General features: G+C 37.6%; 1 protein-coding gene across 1 annotated transcript in view; it reads left to right on the plus strand.

Annotated features, from left to right (window-relative positions):
- Nucleotides 1-8,908: 8,908 nt before the first annotated feature.
- Nucleotides 8,909-22,909, plus strand: part of LOC144964074 (transient receptor potential cation channel trpm-like) — a 173,295-nt gene continuing 159,294 nt past the window's right edge. Inside the window, exon 1 of the mRNA XM_078898014.1 lies at nucleotides 8,909-9,099. The gene's annotated coding sequence lies outside the window, so the exon portion shown is untranslated. The remainder of the gene's footprint in view (nucleotides 9,100-22,909) is intronic.

A 22,909-nucleotide genomic window follows, 5' to 3' on the forward strand; every position in this document is an offset into this window, starting at 1 on the left:
AAGCTGTGGACTTTAAAAAGGGATAAACAGAAATGAATATAAAATTGAACAGAATAATCAAACAGGAACATTCCGGGCTCAAATCTCTTCTCCAACCAATGACCAAAAAAAAAAAAAAAGAAAAAGAAAAACAATGAAAACAAACATTGCGTTAAAAATGATATTAATTTTTATTAATTATTAATTATTATTAATGAATGTTTTTATTGGGTTTTTTTTTTCAGTTTTTGTTTAGATTTTTTTTTTTTTGTTGGTTTTTCTATTTGTTTTTGTTTTTGGTCACTTCTTACAATAGATAGAACGAATTTGACGTCACTCGGGGCACGTTTTCATGAACGCGGACTAGCGCTTAGTCTCTGACTTTAGTCAAGGACTCGGAAAAAAAAAAAACGGATTTCATGTGAGCTGACTAAGCAAGTCCCAGGCTAAAATCACGGCACCTTCGGACTAAGTTTGGCCAAGTTTTAGTCATTTGCTGAGGCCGGACTTCAAGCTTAGTCTGAGACTAGTTACTAGGATACGTCATAGCGTCGACAAGATAGCAGCTATTTTTAGATGAGAGAGCTTCTACTTGGAAGAACGTCGGTTAGATTTTGACAGAGGCAAAAAAAAAAATGTTCTGTTGCTATGACACTGGCTTTAAAAAACTAAAAGATATGTGCAGATCGTCGAAAGTACACATTTTTGTGAGTAAAAACTTTAAAAAAACCCAAATCTAATCGGCTCGTGTGTTGCGACTGAAGGGAGATTTGAAATCAAAGGGTTTGTGTCAAAGAGCAACAAAAAAAAAAAAAGACTAGAAAGTACAGTGGAGACAAAAGTTATTATACAAAAGCATTGTAACTGACTGCAATAATGTGATTCATCAGCACACACTTTCTGTTTTGTTTGTTTGTTTTGTTTTGTTTTTGTTTTGTTTTGTTTTGTTTGGGGTTTTTTTGTTTGTTTTGGTTCAATTTGTTTGAGTTTCAATGAAACTTTCATTGGCCTAGATATAGAATTGACAGTCGATCCGGCAGTCAATATCACGTGATTTGATTCATCATGACAAAAGTAAGTTCAAATATGAAACGGAACGAAATATTTTCTATACCGGATATGTTGCTAATTTCCTCTTTGGAAATCTTTTGCGTTGAAAGTATTAAGGCTGGTATCTCACCTGTAATCGTGTACTAGAGAGCACAAATTAGCCGATTGGTCACCGTCCTTACAACACCAACTTCTTGGCAAGAGACAAGAAAACGTTCATGAAATCCGATTCTTTTTAGTCACTTGCTCCGCTTAGGCATAAGACTAGCAAGTCATTTACTAGACTAGTAAATATTTTGCAGCTATGCGGTCTTCTGGTCTGACACTCCCTTTCGGATCGGAAGGCCCTGGGTTCGAACCTCGCTCTGCACATAGTTGAGTCCTTGGAAAAGGCTCTTTACTCATATTCTCTCACCGTATTCAGGTGTAAAATGAGTACCTGGCGGTTAACAGCGTTGTCTATATCGGAAACAAAGGGTACTATCGCCTGATAGGCGCCATGTTTCGTTCTATATGTTACGTGTTTCTGTTGGTCAGGGACCCTTGTAAAGCGCTTTTAGCATGTTTAGTGGATATTGCGCTATATAAAAGCTCTATTTTTTTAGACTAGTAAATAACTAAATCAAGTCCACAGTCATGAAAACGGGCCCAGGTCTTTGTTATTGTTTTTAGCCAGCCATATTTGTGAGTAGTTCTCACTAAACTGTATTTATCCGTAGCATCGTTAACATACAGCCTTACACAAGAACCCTCTAGGACTGGCAGTTTGACGTCATTTTTTAGGTTTGTGTAGTGTCTAGTTGTCGTTAGTAGAGCTCAAGGAAACACGTTAATTCATTGGTTGAACTAGTGAATACAACTCACGATTTGTTTTCTTTTGTGGCAAAAGACTGGCATTTTGACGTCACTTTTTTGTCAGTGTCAGGCCGTAGCCATCGTTAAGTTATAGCCTGACACTGAAACCCAAAAAGACTGGCATTTTGACGTCATTATTTGGTTTTTGCACCGCCTAGTGAGTTGTCGTTAGTAGTGCTCATGGAAACAAGTGGTCGAATTGGTTGAACTATTGAATACAACTCACAATTTGTTTTCTTTTGTGGCCAAAGACTGGCATTTTGACGTCATTTTTTGGTCAGTGTTAGGCCATAAGTTAACGATGGCTAAGGTCAGGCTATAACCAAAGAGCGTGTAGGTAACGATTGTTATGTTACCAAGAGCTCTCATTTCCCGCTTTTGGTGAAGCCAAGCATCTTCCGTCTTCTACTCGTATTTTCTTCATTGTATCAGTAAGCCTAGCGCGCATGATACACGCGGAGCACACCCACCTCGCTGTCTCGCCTGGCACGCGACAATAGCATTGCGGTTAAGAGAAGTGAGAGCTCTTGGTAACTACGTTACCCTACACACTCTTTGCTATAACGTTACGACGTTACGATGGCTACGATTTATCAGATATAGATAGAATGAAGTTGACGTCACTCGGGTCTTTGTTATTGCTTTTTGCCATCCGCGTTTATGAGTAATTCTCACTATATTGTATTAACCAGACTATAAACGTTCAACGTTACACATAGTTCTGTGTGTTGGTCCGTTATACTTCCGGATGGCAATGTTGTGAGCTTCTTAGCCAAGCTCATACTATCTATAAATGTTCAAGGTTACACATGTTTTGTCTGTTAGTCAGTTAATTCCGGCTGGCGAAATGCTGTGAGTTTTTTGCCTGAGCGCAGAGCATCAATACTTACAATAATAAAAAAAAAGAAGAATGATGTTGTTGATAATAATGAAAAGAGGGCAGGTGGAGGCATTGTACTGTAACCAGGAAGCTCCTGGCTTCGAGCCGCGCTCCAGGCATGTTCGTGTAAGGGTGAGATGATCAACCCGATATTTACTCACTTCCGACAAGCTGGGTGGGGATATCATGTTTATGGATGATCGATGTATGATATCCTTTCGTGTAATGACAATGATATATTCCTTCATGGAATGACAAGCCCTGCACGGACGGGCGTCATTTATTACAATGTATTATTATTATTATTATTATTATTATTATTATTATTATTATTATTATTATTATTATTATTATTATTGTATTATTATTATTATTATTATTATTATTATTATTATTATTAATATTATTATTATTATTGTTGTTGATATTATTATTATTATTATTATTATTATTATTATTATTATTATTATTATTATTATTATTATTATTATTGTTGTTGTTGATTATTATTATTATTATTATTATTATTATTATTATTATTATTATTATTATTATTATTATTATTATTATTATTATTATTATTATTATTATTATTATCATTATTATTATTGCTATTATTATCATGCTAGTTTGTAGAACATAAAGATCTACTCACATAGATGCGAATGCCAATGTATCTGGACCAGGTACTTGTCCAAGGTACATCCTCACAAGAATTAAAACAATGTTCAAAATACAACCGGGGGCACAGAAAATCGCTCAACTTCAAAATACTTAGAATGAAATAAATATAAAATCCTTGTCCAGCCTCTGTCATAATATGTGGCCAATCACCTTAAAACAGTATTATAATATCGTGGTGACGCAGATAAGAAAAAGGGATTTTTTTTTTAGTGAAAGTGACCAAAAATATACAATTTTAGTTCCTGTTGCTTTTATTTTCTTCTATGTGTTATTTTTTATCTCCCTTTTTGATTTTATATTTCAAAGAATATGCAATGTCTAATGTCCGACGTGTACATATATATACATGTCTGACGTCCGAACCCGCTTATAGGCCTAGTTTAATATTGTTGTAATGGACAAATATTGCGTCATCTTTTTTTTTTTTTTTTTTTTTTTTATTTTTGTGAGATTTCCATTACAACAATGAGCCTATAAGGCATCGATCGGGTTATCAGACCTGCAAATAAGTACACATCGGAAATGTCCAATATATTGTTGCTGATTATCTTTTAATGGCATTTACCTCCCCTTCTTACCCGCCATTTTCAGACATTTCCCCAAAGCTTCACACCCAATAAACACAAAAACATATTTAAAAAAAAGTCAAACTGAAAAGCAACAAGTACATTCTGTACATAATGGTATTTAGCAAAATGAACTCTACAAACACAGTATCCAGTTTTTATGGCTATGCAGACCTGCCAACCCTTCACATTCCAAAAGTGGAAAATTGGAATTTGAGACAAAAAATAGGAATTTCACCTCTTTCACCCCCCCCCCCCCGCGCCCTCTTTGCTCTTTTTTATTCTTACCATTATCATCATTTTTATTTTTTTTGAAAATCGGAATTTTAGAGACAATGGCGGAATAGTACAAAAAGGAAGAGTGAAAATAGGAATGATTCCGCCAGAAGTGGAAGGGTTGGCAGGTATGGGTTATAACAAAAATATTTTCTTAAAATTGTGTGACGTCCAAAAGAATAAAGAATGAACCAATTTTTGGCTACATCCTAATGAACGTGACGATTTGACAGTAGTTGGTAAGGGGGGGGGGGGGGGTTAAGGAAACACTTTTAAAAAATTTAATTGAGATTTTATATAGCGCATATACACTAAATGCGCTCAAAACGCTTTACAAGGGGCCCCGGGTCAACAGCAACATTTAACATTTAGGACGGGACATGAAGCTTAATAGGCGATGTTACAATTTTTTAGGACAGAGACAACGTTGTTAACGGTCAGGTACTCATTTTATACCTGAGTACCGTGAGAGAGAGAATGTGAGTAAAGAGTCTTTTCCAAGGACTCAACTATGCACCGATCTGAAAGTGAGTGCCATACCACTAGACCACATAGCCGCACAACATTTGGTCAACTTTAAAATTTAAATCCCTTTATTCATCCCCTAGGGGAAATTTGTCTTTAGGGTCTATCCCAAGGGAAGACTGGAATAACCTGGGCGTTCACCACAGTGCAGCCCCACTACTGATATGAATATGGTATGATATGATATGATATGATATGATATGATAGAAGAAACTAAATTGTATTCTCTTTTATCATTGTTTTTTTTTTTTTTTTTTAGGTTTGTTTCGTTTCGTTTCGTTTTGTTTTGTTTGTTTGTTTTTTGTTGTTGTTGTTTTTTTGTTTTTTTTTTGTTTTGTTTTTTTTTGTTTTGTTTTGTTTGGTTTGGTTGGGTGCTTTTTGTTGCTTTTTGTTGCTTTTTATTTTTATCCACGGACTGGGGCAATTTATCAAAGGGAGTTTACATCACACCTCGGGCGTGCAGTGATATGAATGAGTGCGGAATGAAGTCCTATGTCGTGTAACAATGGGAGCGATCTATATTCAGGTTTTCGTCCAACCGAGTCATCAATCACATGATTTGTTACTGTCCAACGATTGGATATTTCTTTAAAAATGTAAACACGCTGCTTTGTTTATGAAAGTTGTAAACATACACATGTGTCAAACAGAACAAAATGACCAATCGTGATGTTAGATATTTCAAAAGCTGTGAACACTTTTCACTATGTGGGTCACTTTTAGCACATTTTGCAATGTGACCAATGACCTCGAGCACATGGAAAGTTAATATAGATCATGCCCATTAATTCATATTTATTCCATTGTCATACATCAGAATGGGCCAGCTTATTACATTGTTGTAATAAACAATATTTTTTTACGTCATTTTTTGTTTTTTGTTTTAGCTTTCCATCACAACAATAAGCCCAAAATGAATTGGGTTAATTGACCTGCAAATAAGTGCACGTCATAATATGTGATCCATCGCCTCAAAACGGTGGAAAGTCGGGGAAATTTAGATGCAAAAACACTGGAATCATTAGTCAACAAAATGAGACTCCGTTTAAGTCTCTCTCACTCTCTGTCTTATTGAGGACAATAATAGATAGTTTCATAAATTGACAAAAAGCCAAATGTCACGCATTTTAACTACAAAATCCTCCAACCCCCCCCCCCCCCCCCCCCTTTTTTTTTTAAACCTGGTTAACTCCAGCATAAAACCGTTTTGAGGTGATGGCCACATATCTTCGTCTTCTTTTTTTTTTTTTTTTTTCTCCAAAAGCCACTAAGGATAGGGAAGTAAATACTTTGTCTCAAACGAAGACGTTTGTGTTTTTAATTAAAACGCACTGACCTACTTAGAACTTAAAATTCGCAAAAGCCAAAAATAGCATAGAATTTTGATTCGTTAGTTTTTGAAAACTTCTTGGTGTCGTGCAATTGACGTGTACTTTGTTCGACTATGTGGTCGAGTGGTTTTATACCTGCTTTCGGATCGGAAGGTCCTGGGTTCGAGCCTCGCTCGGCGCATAGTTGAGTCCTTGGAAAAGACTCTTTATACTCACATTCTCTCACCGTACTCGAGTGTATAATGAGTACCTGGCCGTTAACAGCGTTGTCTCTGTACGAAAAATTGTAATATCGCCTAACAGGCGTCATGTCTCGTCCTACGTGTTGTTGCTGTTGGCCAGTAACCCCTTGTAAAGCGCTTTGAGCACGTTTAGTGGATATTGCGCAATATAAAAGCTCTTTTAAAAAAATATATAGTATGCGCTTGGCTAAGAAGCTCATAACATTGCCATCCGGAAGTATAACGGAACAACACACAAAACTGTGTGTATCCATGAACGTTTATAGTCGGGTTATCCAGTTCAGTGAGCATTACTCATAAACGCGGATGGCAAAAAACAATAACAACTACCTTTGTGACGTCATCTTCGAACTATCTATACTTTTTTACAGGCCTAAATACCCAAATTGTTATGAGCTCATTTTTATAATAGAAACACTCTCAAACCAACACAGAAAAGTAAAGAGCGGCGGTGGGAGCTGCCTGAAGCCTGGTATCGTGAAAATACTCACGAAGGACTGATTAATGGAGAGGTTTCGGATGGGAACAATACAGAGATCCCGTGCTGCTTGTGTCTGGATCTGACTTTTAGGTGATTTCAAACTAAGCACATTGATATTATGATAGACAGCTCTTGGAATCTATTACTACTACTACTACTGTTCTCTATTTGATTCAGTCCCCCCTCCCTTTCCTATGTCCCTGATAATATACATAAAACGCATCCTGTAGGAGACTCCTTTCCCAAGAAAACGATACCTAAGTGGAAAAGGAAATGCAATGTATGCTGCTATCGCTTCATATTATCACGAAACCCGAAAGAGTATTTATTTGTAATAATAGTATTATAGTATTCGACAACGCTGCTGCGCTGTGTGGCCTTGAGCAAGTCGCATGGCCCTAGCTCAATTTTGCGGAGCTGCACTGCGGCTGATGCCTGGGTTATTCCAGTCTTCCCTTGGAATGGACCCCCTAAAGACAAATTATTTCCCCAATGGGATGAATAAATGGAATTTCTTTTATTATGTCACCAATCGTCTAGAAAGGGTATTATGTCGTGGTGAACCTGATGCCCTCAACCCTCTCCTTACCAACTACAGGAAAATCGTCACATTCGTTACGATGCAACGAACAACTTTCTCATCTGATTATTTTTGTTTCTCATAAACTGTGAAGAATTTTTTTTTTTTAATAGCCATAAAAACTTGACACTGTATGGTAGAGCTCATTTTGCCGAACAATATTATGCATAGAATGTACTTGTTAATCTTCTATTTGAGTAAGAAAAATCTATTTTTGTGTTGGGTGGATGCGAAGTTTAGGGGAAAATTCTGAAACTGGCCGGTAAGGAGAGAGTTAATCCAAGTTCGACCTTTACTTAACCCTCTTCTTACCAACAACAGGAAAATCGTCACATTCGTTACGATACAACCAACATTTTTCTTATTCAAATTTCTCTTGTACGTTATAAAATAGAAAAGAAAAAAAAAATGAACAGTGTGCTGTAGAGCATGTTTTGATAAAGAAATTAATTATCACTAGAACTCACTTCTATTGAGTTTGAGTGATACAAAAATATTATTTTTTTTGTGTTAGATATCTATTTGGATGTGAAGTTTTTGGGAAAATCCTGAACATGGCTGGTAAGGATAGAGTTAAAGATATCACGAAAAGATGTTTATGAAACAGTGACAGATAAAGCAGGAGGAAAAGTATTAAAAATCGTAAGGTCATAGGTTCGAGCCTCGCTCAGCGCATAGTTGAGTCCTTGGAAAATGCTCTTTACTCACATTCTCTCACCGTACCCATGTGTAAAATGAGTACTCCGCCTTTAACAGCGTTGTCTCTGTCCGAAAATAATTGTAATATCGCCAAACAGGCGTCATGTCCCGTCCTACATGTTAATGTGTTGCCGCTGGCCAGGGGCCCCTTGTAAAGCGCTTTGAGCACGTTTATTAGTATATTGCGCTATATAAAAGCTCAATATTTTTTTAAAAAAGCTCATAACTGGTCCAGAACCATCGGCTCACGGAGCGTTGAGGGATAATGACAAAATTGCTTGTTTCTCTGGATGGATGCTAGTGAGTGTTGAAAAAAACTTTCGGTCAGATCTAGAAAGCACAACTACCCAATCACTGGTGAGGGATTACTTAATCTTTTTGGTCCCTGTTGGGACATAGGGCTGCAGCTATGTGATCTAGTGGTATGACACTTGCATTCGGACCGGAGCGTCCCGGGTTCGAGTGTACGGGTGTTTGTGTGTACGCTTTAAAAGGGTCCCAAAAAACAGCAACACCAACATAAGGATGAGACATCAAACAATCTGACCTCTCTAAATTATTTGCAAGGGGGGGGGGAAAAAGCAAAAGAAAAAGAAAACTTTAAAAAATGCAAAAAAGGATAAAAAAGGCACAACTCCCCTCCAAGAAGAAAGAAAAAAAAACCCAAACCAGCAATAGACAAAAAAACAAACAACAAAACAAAAAACAAAAAAATCGATTTCGACACTATTATATCGATAACACACCCGCATAGATTTTCAAAACACGAGAGTTCTGAATTCTGAATGAACACGGAATGTGTGCTGTTTATACTGCAATGTGTATCTAAACACTAAACTGGCGACAGGTGGAAAACCCAATCCCACGACGGCGGAGTTTTTGCAAACAAAACTTTTAGCTTGGTAGAGGAAAGCCGATCCTTGTCAGAAAGAATTTATCATTCACTCGCAGGTTAGTGGATTTGTTGTAGTTGTTGTTTTTCAAGATTGAAATTATAAATCTGGATATTATTGATGATGTTTGTGTGCTGTTTGAGTGGCCGCGAGACTCCTATTGTTATTGACAATTGAATCGTTGCAGTGCAGTGGGGTGTGTAGATAGATAGTGAGTGTGTCGTCGTGAGCAAACGCAATGTTCTGCCAGTACTCACACACGAAGTCCTGTAGAGTAGGTTTAAAAGTCGATCGGTGACCTCTACGATACGTTGACATTTTTGTATTATTTGTTCTCGCCCTTTACTGGACAAACTTCTGAAATAACAAAAAACGAAGTTTCAGTGAATTCAGTGTCACAACAATCAGTCAACAATCTTACCAACACAACAAACTCAATCTCACGACTCGTGACATGCTGACTGGTAGTGTGATGACATGAGACATGAACCTATGACTATGATCTAATACCATGGCATTGATATACCACGGCAGTCCCTGTTATTCTCTTGATCATCTTGACTTTACCGGGGTGCCATATATTCGTGTTTATTATAATGTTTATTATTATTGTCGGACTGACTATTTTCACCGTACAGTCTCCCACACTATTATCACCGTACGGTGGAAATAGCCTGAGACACTATTTTCACCGTATGTGTTTATAATAAGAAAACAGTGACTTTTCATGTATGGATTGGATTTAAACATTGTTATATCAAGACTTCCCTGTAATTGTAATAGTAATAGGCTTATTTTTGGAACAATGCAGGAATTAATGAATGAATTTTAATTTCAATGAAATGCGTGCTCAGTGTATAAAGAATGGAATCTAAGAGTTTGAAATTATATTCGCTGTGGATCAATTTTTAAAAATTATTTTCATTTTGTTCTGTTCTAGGCAATGATTGCTTGGTCTTTGACAATTTCTCATTTCTGTATTGTCTAATTTTTAAAACCATAATAAATAGTCTTTTAAGAGCTGTTAGGCTTGTGGAGCTGGAGTTTATCCCAGTTTCTATAGCGGTAAACAGACAACAGCAATTACTTGCTACCCTTTGGATAGGATGCAAATCTATCACACAAATCACTTCCCACCAGATCTAACAATCTAACCAATCATTGCTGGGTATACAGGGGGGATGGGGGGGGGGGGGATGATCAGAAAAAAAATCTTGACTGCTCCAGGATTGATCATCTGACCCTTTGCTTGTGAAGCGAGTGCTCTACCAACTGAGCAATGAGAACCCCTACCATGATAAGACTAAATCAAAAGTTTGCATAGAGGGTTGTCTGTCATGCATACTTTTAGGGAAGGGAAAATATTTTTGAAAAGTGTGCATGCATTTCTATTGGGACAATATGCATTAGATTAGCTTGGTATTTTAATATGCTTTATAAGGTGTCCGTCCCAGCGCAACACAGACCATTAATATGCTTTATAAGGTGTCCGTCCCAGCGCAACACAGACCATTAATATGCTTTATAAGGTGTCCGTCCCAGCGCAACACAGACCATTAATATGCTTTATAAGGTGTCTGTCCCAACGCAACACAGACCATTAATGTGTTTTATAACGTGTCCGTCTCAGCGCAACACAGACCATTAATATGCTTTATAAGGTGTCCGTCCCAACGCAGCACAGACCATTAATATGCTTTATAAGGTGTCCGTCCCAACGCAGCACAGACCATTAATATGCTTTATAAGGTGTCCGTCCCAACGCAACACAGACCATTAATATGTTGTATAAGGTTCCATCCCAGTGCAACACAGACCATTAATATGTTGTATAAGGTTCCATCCCAGCGCAACACAGACCATTAATATGCTTTATAAGGTGTCCGTCCCAGTGCAACACAGACCATTAATATGCTTTATAAGGTGTCCGTCCCAGTGCAACACAGACCACCATTAATATGTTTTATAAGGTGTCCGTCTCAGTGCAACACAGACCATTAATATGTTTTATAAGGTGTCCATCCCAGCGCAACACAGACCATTAATATGCTTTATAAGGTGTCCATCCCAGTGCAACACAGACCATTAATATGCTTTATAAGGTGTTCATCCCAGTGCAACACAGACCATTAATATGCTTTATAAGGTGTCCGTCCCAGTGCAACACAGACCATTTGAAGTCAGACACCATAGCCTGTGTGTTGTAATTATAGTTTCTTTCGGCAAGAAAAAAGACCAGGTATTCATTCTGTATGTAAAAGAAAACAAAGAAAAAAACTTATTACAGCGGAATATCCACTAAACATGCTCAATGCACTTTACAAAGGGTTCCTGACCAACCACAACACGTAACCTGTAGAACGAGACTTGTCGCCTGTTAGACGATTTTACAATTTTTCACAGCCCTGTACGGTGAGAGAATGTGTAAAGAGCCTTTTCCAAGGACTCAACTATGCGTCGAGCGAGGCTAGAACCCATGACCTTCCAATCCGAAAGTTTTTAGTGGATATTGCGCTAAATAAAAGCTCAATTATCTTTTTTTAAGCTCAATTTTCTAGCATGATCTTGGAATGTAGGAGATATGTACATGGCTTTGGCATATCCTGTCTGTCCTCACCATACTCACAGTCGTGCTTGTATGATTTATGTTGAACTTGAAGTTTCCTATAGATAGTATGCGCTTGGCTAAGAAGCTCACTCACAACATTGCCATCCGGAAGTATAACGGACCAACACACCAAACTCTGTGTAACCTCGAACATTAATAGTCTGGTTAACTCACTCAACCCTAACACCGACTATATCCCTAGTTTACCCGGGTTACTTTTACCCCATGCCTAATTATTACATTTTTATGAGACAAGTTTTAGGCGTATCTAGTATCAAAGCTAATGTTTTTAGTTTTTACATGTTAATGGCAGTTTTAAAAAATTATCTATGTACATGCTCATTTTTAATACATTTTTTCCAATTTTGAAAAGTAGCAAAAGTCTCTAGGATTGAGTGAGTTAATAATACAGTTTAGTTTACAGAATTACTCATAAAAGCGGGTGGCTAAAAGCAATATAAAAGACCCGGGTGATGTAAACTTCATACTATCTATATCCTCAAAATGCCAGTAAAGATGAAAAGATAAAATAATGATATTTTTTTTTCCTGATGTTTTAAAAAATATTTGACAGTTGATAACAGAGCTGTTATCATTATGTGTCATCTTTAACTTTAACTTTAATGAAATTGACACGACTATTGCTCATTTAAATTTGATGAGAACAATAATTATGTCCATAAAAGTAAAAGGCTTTTCTTTCATATCAACCATCCAGTACTGGAATATGGGCAATGGTGGATATTAGATGAGGGCTAGTAGAGAGGATAAAAATAATTGTATAGTATTTAAAGGTATTTTGTTCTGCTATGTGGTCTTGGGGTATGTCACTTACCTTGGGACTGGAAGATCCAGGGATTGAGTCCCGCCTTTAGCAGTGCATTAATGAGTCCTTGCTAAAGGCGTATTTTCCCGAATTTATCAAATTATAGTATCTGGCTGTTAAGTGTGTTGTCTCTGTCAGAAAATAAAATTGTAACATTGCATAATAGGTGTCGTGTCTTGACCTACGTATGAAGTGTTGCTGTTGGCTTGGGATCCCTTGTAAAGCGCATCGAACATGTTTAGTGGATTTTGTGTTATAATATAAATCCTCATGGTCTTGGTGTGTTTTTATTAAAAAGTATAATTTTATCACTTAGAAGACAAAAAAATACAGACATAATAATTACTGAGAGGTATCCTGGCTGATGCTGTGTGGATATAATGAGTAGTTGTTAGTACTAGCACAGTGCTAATGAAGCAATGTCTGTCTGTCGTCATAGACTTGTAGTTGTTAGTACTAGCACAGTGCTAATGAAGCAAGGTCTGTCTGTCGTCATAGACTTGATTAGTTACAAGAAGTGAATAACGAGCGTGAGAGAGTGTAAATACGTATACAAATTGGACAGGTCAGATAATATTAATATGTGACAAACTGCCTCCTCAACACAGTGTTATATTGGGCGGGGTGGTTTCTTGTTGTGACAATTTTGGGAGCATGCTCTGGTTGGAACATACCCCCCCCCCCCCCCCCCCCCCCCGCCCCCCAGCCCACACTCCCAGAAAAGATGTGTATGAAACACAGCAGAATGAAATAATACAGTAAAAAACTGTCCCAGAATTTGATTGATTTTTGGGGGTGTATTTTTCTTTCTGCTTTCTCTGGTAATGTTTCATACATGGTTTTTGAGGATTTTAAAAAACCCCAAAAAAGCGCGAGTGATGTTGATGTCCTTTTTCTGTGATAAATTTAATCTGTTTACTTCATCAACTGTTTACGTTGTTTCCGTTTTGTACTAAATTTATCATTTCGGTTTATTATGAAATTTTTACTAACGCCTTTCACACCTTTCTGGGGGGATTTGCATCATGGATCAATGCATATAATACCAGCGTACTTTTAGCTTAAATGGGACTCTCTTGTCCCATTATGCCTTAACTATTAGTAAAATATATATATATTGTCAAGTTAAAAACAAAATCGAACCAACATCTTTGATGATGAAGCCTCCGATCACAAAACAGTGTTGCCAATTTATGCATACATTGGTTATTTTTTTTCTATAATACAACTGTAAATATTCTATTTTAATTTTTTAACATTTATAATAATTGATTTTGTTTTCCTTATTAATTTGTACAAAAAACGATGTTGCCAATAACCGTATTCATAGTTTGGTTATTTCCTTATATAATACAACTGAAAATACTCGTATTTTAATTTTTTAACATTTATGATAACAGCTTTTGTTTTCCTTATTATTTTGTACGCATCTCATAAACGCGGTCCACGACGTTGACTTGCGTGCTGAAGGTGTGTACTATTAAACATATAATAATTCAGCACAATGTTAGATTTAACATTTACCGTAACATTACGTTATTTATAGATATGATGTCGACCTACCCGGTTAGATGAGATTAATTTATGCACGTTCTGTTTGCACGGTATATATTTTTTATAGGAATGACATGGCCTTGGCAGGAATGCGCACACATTGATTGTTGTCTATCAAAATATACTTCCTGTATACGTATTTTCCGTGACCCGATCAATATAGCAATTATATGTATTGTTTTATAACATATGGAATGTTGTGTTGTGTAGAATCAGCAAAACTAAATTAAAACGCTGTATGAATTGGTTTATCGAATTCTTATCACTAGTTAGTCTTCTTGTTCCTCACGTAACCCTGCTATTTCGGTCTGACTATCTATAGTCGTAGTAGTAGTAGTAGTATTAGTAGTAGTAGTAGAAGTAGTAGTAGTAGTAGTGGTAGTAGTAGTAGTAGCAGTAGCAGTAGAAATCGTAGCATTAGTATGGTTGAAGTTGTTATGTTTAGCAGTTGTTTTTAGTAGTAGTAGAAGTAGCAGCAGTAGTAGTGATAGTAGTAGTAGTGGTACTAGTAGTAGTAGTAGTTTGAACCGGGGGGGGTGGGGGGGGGGGGGTCAGTAATATTGCTGATGTAGTAGATGAAGTGATTGTCGGCGTGGGTGTGGGCATTATGCTGGTTTTAATGTTCTCGTGCTAGTTATTGTGGCCTACTGTTGTTGTGTCATTATTTTAATGTGTTGTTTGATAATTGATTCAGTCAGTTGTTGTCTAACGTGTGTTGTTTGCCACTAAATCATAAAAACGTGCTAATATCGACCACTCAATTGGTTGGTATGTAACTGTATTAGCGCGATATATTTTCTGTTCTTAGATGTAAATGATAATGATAATAAAAAAGAATACACAACTTGCTGACGGGTCTTAGGAATTCTGGGTAATGTAAATGTTGCTGCTCGAAGCTCGAAGTAAAATATGAATAACAATGTGAAATTGAATGTAGTTTTCATTTTAATATACGAAAACAGATAAAATGGACGTTTCGGGATTCCCCTTAGCAACAAAACAGGATGAATGAAGCGCTACAGGTGAATGAATTAATGTGGTAGTGGCTTGCTAGGATGAATAATGATTATTCATCTTCACAACGCCACGACCGCATTATCTCATTCGTCTGTAGTGTTTCATTCATCCTGTTTTGTTGACAAAGGGGAAACCCGAAACGTCCTTTCTATATGTTTTCGTATATTAAATTGAAGCTTACATTCATTTTCACATTGTTATTTATGACGGATCTTACCAGCGTGATCGTGAATGATGAAGGTAGCCTGTAGGCAGGGCTAGTGGGATAATGATGTTCTTATTATTCTTATTTAGAACCTTTGGGAGATATGTAGTTATTATTCTATGTGGTCTAGTGGTATGACTCTCGCTTTCGGATCGGAAGTTCCTGGGTTCGAGCCTTGCTGGGCGCATAGTTGAGTCCTTGGAGAAGGTTCTTTACTCACATTCTCTCACCGTACTCAGGTGTAAAATGAGTACCTGGCCGTTAACAGCGTTGTCTCTGTCCGATAAAATTGTAACATCGCCTAACAGGTGTCATGCCCTGTCCTAAATGTTAACTGTTGCTGTTGGCCAGGGACCCCTTGTAAAGCGCTTTGAGCACATTTAGTGGATATTGCGCTATATAAAAGCTCGATTTATTATTAATTTATTCTGCCGAACTTGATTTAAAAAAAACTCAGAAAAACAAAAACAAACAAAACACTTAAAGATAATTTTGGCCAGAAAACTCGTTTGATCTTCAAATATCGATCCATATTTTGTCCAAAAATTTCAAACCTGGGACTTTTATACGGTTTAAAGGCCCATACTTGAGAGATTCCTACAACAATAGGGCCATGTAAATCGATCGCTATAGATAGAATGACGTTGACGTCATTCAGGTCTTTGTTATTGTTTTTTTTTTTTTTTGCCATCCACGTTTATGAGTAATTCTCACCCAACGATATTTTAACCAGACTATAAACGTTCAAGGTTAACGGTTACGCATAGTTTTGTGTGTTGGTCCGTTGTATTTCCGAATGGCAATGTTGTGAGCTTCTTAGCCAAGCGCATACTATCTATATATATATATTTGAAGAAGGACGAGATTTCTGGCCAAAAAAAAAAAATAATTAAATTCGGGTTTCGGTCCCCAGCCCCCCCCCCCCCCCCTTCCACCAGAAGTCAATAGTATAGATTCTGAAACATTAACCAGGCTTCCAATTTCCCGGATGGTTCGGGCGGCGAGGAAGGAATTTCATAGTTCTTGGGCGGTCGACTTTGTCTAAATTCCAGGCACGCCTTCGGAGTTAATTTCGTTAAAAGTCAGTCCTCGGGGGCTCTTAATTCGCTTCAGACGCACGGGAATCGATTCATGTCCCCCGTCTCCAACGTCTGACGGCGTGCGACAATCATAATAATATTTTTTTGTTGTTCTGTCTGATCGTTGCACACGCGGAACCCACCGGCTCAAATCGGTATTATGCCGGAATGATGTGGGGTTACGAAAACTATGTAGTAGTCCGAGTATAGATAGTATGCAGATGACGTCACTCAGGCCTTTGTTATTGTTTTTGCCATCCGCGTTTGTGAGTTGTTCTCACTAAACTGTATTAACCAGACTATAAAAGTTCATGGTTACACAGAGTTTGTGTGTTGGTCCGTTATACTTCCGGATGACAATGTTGTGAACTCCTTGGCCAAGCGCATACTATCTATTCCCTCAAGAGCCATCAGATCAGGTCCGTGGGGGCGGAAGTTAATCATCGTTGTTTTTTCTAAATTCTAAAGCGTGAAACGGTCATTAGCGATTGCCCGCTACCTTTTGGATAGGTTGCTAGTCTATCGTCAGATACTTTCTTTGAAAAGAAAAAAAAAATAATCTTATTCGTCATCTGGGATCGATCTCGGTCCCTTTGTGTGTGAAGCGAGTGCTCTACCATACTTTTAAAAACTGTCATCATCATCATCATTGCCTTTTTCACCCTGGGTCAGGGTAAAGACCACAGACAAACAGTTTCCATCCTTCTCTATCATCATCATCATTGCCTTTTTCACCCTGGGTCAGGGTATAGGCCACAGACAAACAGTTTCCATCCTTCTCTATCATCATCATCATCATCATTGCCTTTTTCACCCTGGGTCAGGGTATAGGCCACAGACAAACAGTTTCCATCCTTCTCTTTCATCATCATCATCATTGCCTTTTTCACCCTGGGTCAGGGTAAAGACCGCAGACAAACAGTTTCCATCCTTCTCTATCATCATCATCATCATTGCCTTTTTCACCCTGGGTCAGGGTAAAGACCACAGACAAACAGTTTCCATCCTTCTCTATCATCATCATCATCATCATTGCCTTTTTCACCCTGGGTCAGGATATAGACCACAGACAAACAGTTTCCATCCTTCTCTATCATCATCATCATCATCATCATCATTGCCTTTTTCACCCTGGGTCAGGGTATAGACCACAGACAAACAGTTTCCATCCTTCCCTATCCTGAGCTAACTTCTTTTTTTTTTTTAAAAATCTCATTCCATGTCTTACCACTTCTCTGTATATCAGCTTCTTTAATTCTTCTCCATGTTCCTGGTGGCCTTCCCCTTGATCTTCTGCCCTGAGGGTTCCAGTCCAATTCGAAGCTGCTTGTTTGGCGAAGACGTCATCGGGTCAGCAGAGTTCTTTCGGCTTTGTCTGTTGTCCTTCATAAATTCTGTCATTCCAGAAACTCTTCGGTCGCCCAAGCTAAAAAAAAAAAGGGATTTGGTTTGTCCGTCTGCGTTTCTGTAAATAATTCAATTTTTGCTGTCTAAATGACTCCGACCAAGGTGTCCGTGTTTCTAGGTCTGATAACCGAACGCAAACATGGACTTGATGTCACATTGTTGTAATGGACAATATTTTGCCTTTTTGTTTGGGAAAGTATTTCCATTACAACAATGGACCCATAACAATTTGGGTTATCAGACCTGCAAATAAGTATACGTCGGCTGTTGACAAAAAAAGCCGTTTTTATTCGGTGGGTCCTCCTTCAGAGCCGTTTGGCCCATGGGGCCGGAGTTTATCCCGGTTACTTTAGCGTGAAACGGACAATAGCAATTGTTTGCTATCCTTTGGCTAGGACGCTTGTAAGTCTATCGCAAAGTACTTTCCGTCAGATATAACAGATCCAGCTACTCAATCACTGCTGTGTGGACAATGGGTGGGTCACAATTAAAAAAACAAAACCCCCAAAAAATCTTATTAAAAGAGCGGAGTGATCGAAACCTGTTTAAGCCTGAATGCGGCAGAGGAAAAAGTAGTCCCTCTTTCTGGTTTTGTTTTTGTTGTTGTTTTGAATGGAAGTGTGGTTGGCGAGTTCACCAATAACTAGATTATGACACAATCGTATTTTAATGGGTTTATAACGTACTTAAATCCCGCCATTTGTTTTCTATTTTAAACAAAAAACATGTTGTTGGTTTCATTCCTTATCGGTTCATGCACGAGTGCGCACACGACTGCAGCGTAAGCTTTTTAATACCCGTGTTAACTAACGTACCGTGGAATCAAAACGCGTATTTAAAAATTTGACCAGGAAAAAACACTCGTCTTTCAAATTTATATCGATCGATTAAAATGACCCTCATCTTTGGGCTAAAACCTCTCGAACCCGGGACTCCAGCGAGTTCAGGGGTTTGAACGTTTTGGCCGAGATGAGGGCCCATTTTAAATCGATCGATCGGTATTTTAAGGACGAGTTTTCTGGGTATTAAAAATCAAACAAACTTTTTTTTTTTTTAACTTCTTCCCGAGTACGGCAGTTAATGACTGGTTTAAATAAAAGTGAATATTTTGCTGATTTGGGTCCTTCGTTCTTTGTCGTGTGGATCGATAATCGTGTCATTTGTGTTTGCACTTTTGGTTTTATGAATGAAAGACGTTGTACTGTTTGCTGTCTGCGATAGATTTATCTATACGTCAACGGACCTGCCAAGTACTACCAAAAAAATTCGTAGAAAAATACGAATTTGTGACCCATCGTCTCAAAGCGGTATTATGTCGGGATCCACTCGGTTAGGGAAATTGAATTTATAGCCACCAATATCAAACTTGGGTTTAATTTCTCTACGTCATGCTGGAGTATAAATATTATTTTTTGCTTTACAAAAACTTCTAAGGTCCAATTTCTCATCAATCTATCTCTAAATTCACTTTCTGGGGTCTGAATCATCCCGACATAATACCGTTTTGAGGCGGAGGGTCACATTTTAGCGGCTCCAGCTACAGTACTAACTGCATTTGCCTCTTTGACTCAATAAATCTCGTTGTAAAGGAACGTTTAGTTCCTTTTAACTCATTCAACCCTAACATCGACTATATCCGTAGTTTAACTGGATTACTTTTACCCCATGCCTATTTATTACATTTTTCTGGGACAAATTATAGGCGTAGTATCAAAGCTAATGTTTTTAGTTTTTACATATTAATGGTAGTTGAATAACAATATATAGGCACATGCTCATTTTTAATACATTTTTTTTCTTCAAATTTTGAAAAGTAGCAAAAATCTCTAGGATTGAGTGAGTTAAAAGGACTTTGGAGCAATTTTGGATCATGCTGAAGGCAATAAATAATTTATTTCTAAAGCTAAGGAAGAAGATCAAGGGGAAGACCACGGGGAACATGGAGACGAATTAAAGAAGCTGATATACAGAGAAGTGGTAAGACCTGGAATGAGATAAACAAGTTATCTCAGGATAGAGAAGGATGGAAACTGTTTGTCTGTGGCCTATACCCTGACCCAGGGTGAAAAAGGCAATGATGATGATGAAGGATTTAAAGTGACTTTTTCTTTTTTTTTTCCCTTGGAAACTACGAATTCTTGATATTTCACGTTGGCAGCTCTGTGTCAAGGACGTGTCCAACGAAGCTCATTCATTCCTCTTCAAAGTCAAGACAGTTAGTTGTGAGTCTTTTGTGGTGCTAACGTTGTGACAGTGTGATACATTGCGCTCTCTCTCTCTCTCTCTCTCTCTCTCTCTCCCCCTCCCCCCCCCCTTCCTTAATATTATACTTAATAGCTCAAGTTCAACGTCTTTATCTGCAAAAGGCGGATTGGCCATCACTGCAGATTTTATATATATACAATTATGTGGTACTTTCTTCATTATTGTGTTATTGAGTTGAAAGATAAATGTTTAATAGTTGACCACATTTGTTGTTGTTGGTAATATCTAGGATTTCTGGTGGGAGAGTGTTCCATTCCTTGATGGTTCTTGGTAAGAAACTGTTTTTATAGATAGAATGAAGTTGACGCCACTCAGGTCTTTGTTATTGTTTTATTTGCCATCCGCTTGTATGAGTAATTCTCACTAAACTGTATGAAGACTATAAACGTTTACGGTTACACATAGTTTTGTGTGTTGGTCCGTTATACTTCCGGATTGCAATGTTGTGAGCTTCTTAGCCAAACGATTCTATCTGTGTGTGTGTTGAGGTTGTGAATTTACTGCTATGATAATTTCTTGTGGATGTACAATAATAATAATAATATAATAATAATAATAATAATAATAATACTTTATTGCATCCCAAAAAGGAAATTTTTTGTACAGACGTGTTATAATTTACACATAAGATAAAAATACAATGGAAATAGGATGTATATATATAAAAAAGGAGCAGCTCTATAACCAGAGCTGCGCTTTATAATATGAATAATTTCAACACTGTAAAATAGTTAAAACTGTCACTATAAATTGAAAATTGAAAAGATTGCAAAACAAATAAATTAATAAATTAATATATTTATTTTTAAAAAGTAAAAATGAGAAATAATTATATAAAATGATTATTGCTTGTTGTTATAAAGCCTAATACTGGACGGCAGAAAAGATTTTCGGTGTCTCTCTGTTTTCGTTGAAATAGAGAAAGGGCGACCACTTCTTTCTGACATAATAATTGATGGTCTTAGTGGATGATACTGGTCATTTAATATTTTAGTTATTTTATTTATACAAAATTTCTCGTATAAAAGATCTACATCGTCAACATCATTTATATAGCGTTTAATGGATTTTTTAATATTTGAATTTATTTTGTTCCTTTCCACTGCTAAGCAATTGCCTCCCCAAGCTGTTATACAAAATGACAAAACACTTTCGATTAATGCTCTATAAAATAATGTGCAGAGGGTTTTATCTATTCTAAACTGAGAGAGTTTTGATAAAAAATATGTACGTCTGCACATCTTATGCCTAATTATTTTCAAGTGTTCATCCCACTTGAGCCTGTCATCAATCGTTACACCAAGGTATTTGTAGTGAGGAACTCGCTGGACGAATTGGTCCCAATGTTGTTTTGTGAAATGCTGTGGTAGAGTTACTGCTGTTTTGTTGGAATGTACTCTCTGTACTGTTGTGCGGCTATGTGGTCTAGTGGTATGACACTCGCTTTCGGATCAAAAGGTCCTGGGTTCGAGCCTCGCGCTCGGCGCATAGTTGAGTCCTTGGAAAAAGCCCTTTACTCACATTCTCTCACCGTACTCAGGTGTAAAATGAGTACCTGGCCGTTAACAGCGTTGTCTTTGTCCGAAAAATTGTAATATCGTCTAACAGGCGTCATGTTCCGTCCTTCAATGTAGCTGTTGACCAGGGACCCCTTGTAAAGCGCTTTGAGCACATTGAGTGGATATTGCGCTATATAAAGCTCAATTATTTTTTTTTACTGTTCTGTGTTGAAGTTGGATGCGTTTATCTTTCCGCCGACTCTCCATTACAACAATTAAATTTCAGGCCCTCAGTAACGCATCCTGGTTCGCGCAAGTAATTAATTGTTGATGCAAACCTCGAAGTTGCCCTTTGAACTTGTTCGATTGGCCGTGATCTTTCATGCACGGTGTATTAACTCACTCAACCCTAGAGAATTTTGCTACTTTTCAAAATTGAAAAAAAAATGTATTAAAATGAGCATGTGCGTAGACAGCTTTATTCAACTACCATTAACATGTAAAATCTGAAAACAATAGCTTTTATACTATGCCTATAATTTGTCTCAGAAAAAAATGTAATAAATAGGCATGGGGTAAAAGTTACCCGGGTAAACTACGGATATAGTCGGTGTTAGGGTTGAATGAGTTAATTCACCAAACGGCAGCGTTCAATAGAGACATAAATGCTAAGGGTGTATCATCATCATCATCATCATCATTGCCTTTTTCACCCTAGGTCAGGGTATAGGCCACAGACAAACAGTTTCCATCCTTCTCTATCCTGAGCTAACTTATCTCATTCCAGGTCTTACCACGCTCTGTATATCCGCTTCTTTAATTCTTCTCCATGTTCCTCGTGGCTTTCCCCTTGATCTTCTGCCCTGAGGGTTCCAGTCCAATACTTTCTTTGTTATAGTGGAGTCGTTCTTTCTAAGCGTGTGTCCAATCTCTCAGTGACTTCTGGGCAAACTTGCTTAGAATTATTCCTACTCCCTGTGTATGAATCCCGTCCCCTCTCCCTGAATATAAAAAGGGTGTATGTTGTGATTTAACTATTAGATACGTGGGCAAGGATCTATGGGACTCGTGTATGGAGCTTTAAAATAAAAATGAGCTTTCTTTTATAGCGCAATATCCACTAAATGTGCACAAAACGCTTTACAAGGGGTCCCTGGTCAACAGCAACATTTAACATGTAGTAGGACGGGACATGACGCCTGTTAGGCGATATTGCAATTTTTCGGACAAAGACGACGCTGTTAACGGCAAGGTAATGATTTTACACCTGAGTACGGTGAGAGAATGTGAGTAATGAGCCTTTTTCCAAGGATCAACTATGCGCCGAGCGAGGCTCGAACCCAGGACCTTCCGACCCGAAAGCGAGTGTCATACCACTAGACCACATAATTTATGCCCTTCCGCCACG

This window comes from Berghia stephanieae, chromosome 2, assembly GCF_034508935.2.
Source record: "Berghia stephanieae isolate SIO BIC M18660-M18661 chromosome 2, UCSD_Bste_1.3, whole genome shotgun sequence".
NCBI lineage: Eukaryota > Metazoa > Mollusca > Gastropoda > Nudibranchia > Aeolidiidae > Berghia > Berghia stephanieae.